The following is a 6,946-nucleotide window of genomic DNA, read 5'->3' as shown; positions in this document are numbered from 1 at the left end:
GATAGGGGAATAAAGAGTTTTTTGATAAAACATTCTTTTGCGACTTCTTAAACGATTTGTGAGGAGCTTTATCTGCCTTTAATATCAAGTACAGTAAGAAAGGGTTTGAGAGATATGGTCTTTATGTCTTTCGGCTCGAAAATAGGCCATTTCTGTATACTGAGCATTGTCTAACAAGGTAGGGCATAAAAGGATCTTAAGAAACACTTTAAATTTGAAAATAAAAATATTTCATCATGGTTGTATTTACAAAAAAACATCTGAGCTGCTCGACAACAAAACGGAAAAATATGCTTTTCAGTGATAAAAGCAATTCTAGCTTGTTTTATTCCGATTGTGAAATGGCTCAAACATTGACATGTTTCAAACCAAAAAAATATGCTCCCTATCGTGAAGCACAGCAGAGAATCAGTGATGGTTTTGGGTTTTTCAGCTGCAGGCTCTAGCCCGTTACACCAAATCAACGGAATTATGGATCATTTCCAGAATAGCGAGATGTTGGAGTCGATAATGTCTCCTTTAAAGTAGAAAGAAATGCTTTACGTCACCTCATTCTGCAAGTTATGATGCCAAAAATTCTTAAAAGCTCATTAAATAGTAGTTTAGGGTAGACAATACTCCTGGCTTAGAATATCCGTAACAATTAGCCGACTTGAACCCGATTAAAAATGTGTGGGCCATCTTTAAGTGATGAGTAGAAAAGAAAAAGCACACCTCAGCAACTAACGTACTTGTATAGCTTTGAAAAATGACTGAGAGCATATTCCTAGTTCTATTTTATTTAATTTGTCCTAGTCCAAGTCTCGTTGGTGCCAAGCAGTCTTCAAAAAGAAAGGTTACTAAGCAAAATATAAACTTTGAAAATTAACATTAAAAAATCCGGTTAGTTTTTCACAGCTGAAATTTTGACTCTACTTCATTTTTCAATTTTTTAAATTTGTGTATACTTTAAAGATCACTATTTTCTGTTGAAACTGCTTCACTGATATATAAACGACCTAGAAAAAATATTAAAACAATATTTTGTTCCAGTTTTGTGTTATAAAATTTCAATTGATGAAAATGACAAAAAAATCCGGAATGTTTTTAGCAGCACTGTATTTTTTGGGCAACTCTTTAGAAAATCCTTCAAAAGACCACCTGCGCAGTCATGCAGTGGTTTTGAAATTAAAGTACATACAGTCGTCGGCATAATTATTTTGACTACTTTACAATTCTCGATCTGATAAGAATAATTTCTTACGGTTAAACTTTATATAGGTAAAGTTAGTGGTTATTTATTAAGTATGTTATGGTGAATCTCATGGTGGTCAAAGTAAGTCATATAAGTGAAATTTGACTTTCAGGCAGCTTTTTTTGTATTAGAAGTGCTATTTTTTGAGCGGCATAAGTATTTTCACCAGCATTCTTTTTCAATTTTGGTAAGGTAAAGTAATACCTTTTGCTTATTTTAAGCATGTATCAAGCTGTTGAACTTGTTAAGGCTCAGATTCATAAAAAAAATTGGAAACATTTCGCAAATAAATATTGAAATTAGGGCATTTATTGTTACAAGTTAAAATTATCGTTACCTGTTAAACAAATCAATGGAGAACTGATTTGTTTGCGTCAAATTATGTCTTAGCTAATAAAGAAACACAAGAGTACGAGTACTGAGTAGAATTAGCCATGAATCTGTACAAAACAAAAAAATACACAAAAAAAGACTATTTTTTTTTTTGCGTAGTTCACTTTGAATCCTAGATCCTTATATCATGGAGCTGGAAATGAAATCCCTAGGGAAGAATTCCTCCTCGGAAAGCAAAGATTCCCAGGAGACTTAGGAAACACAATTTTGGGCCTTATTCATCAAGAAAAGCACCAGTTAACCTCTTGAAAGTATGTTGAAAACTATGAAATTCTAGACCGCATCCAAACGAAATTCAATCTTGGTGATTTATGGAGTGCAAAAAAACTTTCATCGGTCCATTAAACCTTGATCCAGAAAAAATTAGGCTTACCAACGTGCTTTTTTGCAAATTCCATAGTTTTCAACATACTTTCAAGAGGGATTTCATTTCCAGCTCCATGATATAAGGGTTCAATCTAGGATTCAAAGTGAACTACGCAAACAAAAAATAGTCTTTTTTTGTGTATTTTTTTGTTTTGTACAGATTCATGGCTAATTCTACTCAGTACTCGTACTCTTGTGTTTCTTTATTAGCTAAGACATAATTTGACGCAAACAAATCAGTTCTCCATTGATTTGTTTAACAGGTAACGATAATTTTAACTTGTAACAATAAATGCCCTAATTTTAATATTTATTTGCGAAATGTTTCCAATTTTTTTTATGAATCTGAGCCTTAACAAGTTCAACAGCTTGATACATGCTTAAAATAAGCAAAAGGTATTACTTTACCTTACCAAAATTGAAAAAGAATGCTGGTCAAAATACTTATGCCGCTCAAAAAATAGCACTTCTAATACAAAAAAAGCTGCCTGAAAGTCAAATTTCACTTATATGACTTACTTTGACCACCATGAGATTCACCATAACATACTTAATAAATAACCACTAACTTTACCTATATAAAGTTTAACCGTAAGAAATTATTCTTATTAGATCGAGAATTGTAAATTAGTCAAAATAATTATGCCGACGACTGTAGTTAATGTTTTGGGGGCCCAAAACATTTATTTTTGTTCAGGACCCAATTAACCCTCTGTAGGCACATCTCTTTTTTGCGACGTGATAGACACACGGGTGCGAATTTGGCTTCTACTTTTTCATTTCACTAGAACTCATATTTTATAGAGAAATTTATGTAGAGTTTTCCGAGGAATTCAAAAATTGTATTCACAATTCCATAAAAATATATTTTCACCATTATAAAGAGACTTTTTTGCACCCACTTTTTTTAAAGTGTTATGTTTTTATTTTTGTCGTGCCAAATTCACACCCTTGTGCCGACAGAGGTTTAGGGTACGGGCCCAAACTATTATTATGGTTAGAAAACAATGCAGCATGCGGAAAGGCCCTATGATGGCATGTAGGAAAAATAATGCAATTTGTATGTTTTGTAACAAAATATAATTTACTCTACATTAGGTATATTATTATTTATTTTAATTTCAATTAAGAGATGCACCTACTACACTGCATAACTGCAAGCAATCAATCTTTATCTATAAGCCTTATTTTTAACTCCCATACGAGATTCTCTCAAAAATTTAGCCGAGCTAAAACTTTACTAAGAATTTTATGCAAGTAGTGCGCAGATTCAGATTCAGCTAAAAATGCACACATTCTTTTCTAACTTTACATTTGTATAGAATATTTTGAGTTTCTTAAGCAAACCTGTTATATGAGTTTTTGTAAGAAGTCATTTTTTTGAAATTTCTAATTTAAAAATTACAATTCTAAAAAAAACCTGGAAATGAAATGGAAGTAAATGCTAGCCACAAATGGGCCACAACCAACAAGCTTCTCCAGCTATCTCTATCCTTACCTCCTTGCTTCCAGTTTCACACGCCAAGCTGAAGTGAGAGCTTGAATAAAATAAGTCATTGCTCAGTTTTTTTTTTGTTTTTATATTTTATTAAGACATTAAGTACCACCAAATACACAATTATAATTACAATTAAACAAAATGTTTTTATTTGTAATCTTAATCAGTTATGTATTTTATTTATTTGCTCTTTGTTTTAAATTATTTAATTTTTTTTTTTTTTGTTCACATAACAACGATGTAAAAGTCTACAAATGCTGGCTTAAAATACGTTCTCTTCTCATTTATCCTAAAATTGCTTAGAAAAAATAAAATAAAAAATTTCTTCACAACAATCTCTCATTGAATAGTTTTGCATTGTTTTCCTTTGTTAAAATGATGAAAATAATATAATAAAAAAGGAATAAAATAAAATATATTTTGTTTTGCTAAGATGAAACATTTTTCTTTTATTTGCCAAACGCACTTATTTGTTTTTTTTGTTCTTCTACAATAATAGTTGGTATACTTTTTATCTGATTACATATTTTATTATTTTAAATACAATAGTTGTTTTATTTTTTATTAATATAGTTTTTTTTTATATAAATATTTAATTTTCAGTTTTTTTTTTTTTTTTGTTAAATATATATCTTTTTTTTTTTGTTTTAAATAATTTTCACCTAACCCGCCGGCGGGTATATCCATTGCTCACCTAAGTTGTTATATGGTGTTTTTATGTTAAATTTTTGAATTTTTATTTTGTTATTTGTTTACAAAAAAATCAAAACTTCAGTAAAACAATGGATCGCGCACCAGTGCGCATTTATTTGTTATTTTTTTGTTTTTTTTTTTTTTTTTTTTTCTACATTTAATAGTTAAGAATTATGATTTAATTTATTTTAAATGCATTTTATCATTTTATCTAGTATTTGGGGGTGGTTTATTTTGTTGTATGCTGCATGAATGACTTTTCGTTTTTTTCAACATTCTCTTTTCTTGTCTTGACTATGAACTTTGACGCAAAATTTTAAACTATTTAATTAAATGCTAAAGCCATTTTATTAAGTTAAAAAGTAGTCAGTTTTTTAACATAGTTACTTACTAAAATTATTTTAGCATTTTACTAAATTGTTTAATATTTTGCGCCAATGACCTTTTTTTTTAGAGTGGCAGTTAAAATTAATCTAAAGATTTTTGGGTAATTCAAATAAAATGATAAAATGCATTTTGCCAAATAATATAAAATTGTATATTTTTTTAAACTATAAAAATAAAAAGTTAAAATATTTTGGTACTTAATGCAAACACTTTTGTTTTTATAGAAAAATTGTGTCTAATTTTTCTTCTTTTTTTTATGTTGGGAGAAATGAATTTATGAATTGAAAGAGTTGCTTTGGCTGTAAATTTGAGGATTTTTTCGTCTACCGGGGTCATTGGACTCTACTGTTTCAGAAATGAGGGAGGCTTAAACCTAACCATTGAATAAGCAACCTGTTAGCCAAACTTTCATCTGAAATCAAAGGTATGAATTTGATACATCTTATAATAATCAAACTTGATCATAGCTTGATACATTGAGGGCCATTTGCTGAAACGAAACTTAAATAATTTAAGTTGAACATAAGCTCGTATTCTCTTTTTTCTCTGCGTAAACTGTCACATAAGGATTTATGTAGAACATAAATGCTTAAGTTTCGATTCAGCAAACGGCTCTGAATGAAGCATGAATAATTTAAAAGAAAAGAAAACCAAAACTACTCCTTTGCAATATAATGTGTCTCAAAAATCTTTCTTTTTGTTTTCATTCAGAAAAACTAAGAAAGTGGCAATTGCAAAATAAAAATCATTTCTTAATTTAAACAAGAATACGAGAAATTAAAATAGAACCATGCGATGTTAGAGCACTAGAGCCATAGCTCTTCTAAAATATATGATACATCTCTCCCAACTTTTTTTAAGCTTATTTTAAATTATAGTTTTTTTTGTTAAATAGTTAAATTTGTTGATAATATTAAATTTCCTACAATTTACAAACAATTGGCTAAATACAAAGCTCGAAATAATGTGTGTGTTTTTTTATAACATTTTGTTTTTTTTTTTGTTTTTTTTTGTTTGCGCTTAAGAACAAAAATACACTTAAATGACAAAAAAAATTGATTTTCATAAAATAAATTATAAAAAAAAGAAACTACACACTTATTATTATAATTTTTTTGTGTGGGTAATTTATTTTTTATTTTTTTTTTAATTATATTTATAAAACCATGAAATAATTAAAAATTAAAAAAAAAAAGAAAAACTAATAAAACATTATTACACCACTTTTTTGTTTTGTTCAGTTCTATGCATAGTCATTTTTGCTTCATGTGTTTTATTCTATTTCGTTATATTTACCAGTTTTACAATATTTTTTTTATTAATTTAGCAAATTGAATTAAAAAGAATATAAAGGATATTTTCTTTCAACATACACATACTTTGCACAAAATAGTTCTTATGTTATATTTTAATATTTTTTATCAACTAAATTGGCAATTTTATGCATTTTTTATTTTTTTAAATAACACTGGTCAACAAAATTAAACTTTTTTTTTGTTACAGAAACCAAGGTATACTTTTCTATAGGATTTTGTGTGCTGAGCTCAAATCCGAAGTCAAAAAAATTCTATCACATCACGTTTTTGAGATAATCCTGTTAAAAAATCGAAAATGCCGCTTTTTACCAGTTTTCGAGATTATTTCTTAGCTTTTGGTTATTTGTTTTAAATAAATTTGCAATGGTTTCTAATAGAACTAAATGTTGTCTTTCTAAATCCGTTTAAATCTTTTAAAAATCTCTTATCTTCTTTGAGAAATCTGAAATTGAAATCAACGTGTTTGGTATATCTCATGTTTATTTACTTTTAATAGCGAATCTCGAAAAGTTCTTTGCCAATCGCTTTCAAATTTTGACACAACGTTCCATTTAGAATCTTGCAAGTTTTTATATTTGCGAAGGTGGTGAATCGCAGTGAGATACATCAAAGAGTGACCGTGTCAGATACTTATACTAAATAATTACTAGTGAGAAAAATATAATTTTTTTCTTGTTAAAAACAAGATAAGAACTTACTGGAATGTAAATGAAACGTTGTGTCAAAATTTGAAAGCGATTGGCAAAGAACATTTCGAGATTTACTATTAAAAGCAAATAAATATGAGATATACCAAACACGTTGATTTCAATTTCAGATTTCTCAAAGAAGATAAGAGATTTTTAAAAGATTTAAACGGATTTAGAAACACAACATTTAGTTCTATTAGAAACCGTTACAAATTTATTTAAAACAAATAAATAAAAGCTAAGAAATAATCTCGAAAACTGGTAAAAAAGCGGCATTTTCGATTTTCTAACGGGATTATCTCAAAAACGTGATGTGGTAGAGTTGTTCTGACTTTGGATTCGAGCTCAGCACCCAAAAAACCTATAAAAA

This window comes from Episyrphus balteatus, chromosome 2 (genome assembly GCF_945859705.1).
Source record: "Episyrphus balteatus chromosome 2, idEpiBalt1.1, whole genome shotgun sequence".
Classification (NCBI taxonomy): Eukaryota; Metazoa; Arthropoda; class Insecta; order Diptera; family Syrphidae; genus Episyrphus; species Episyrphus balteatus.
Note: the sequence above shows the minus strand (reverse complement) of the source record.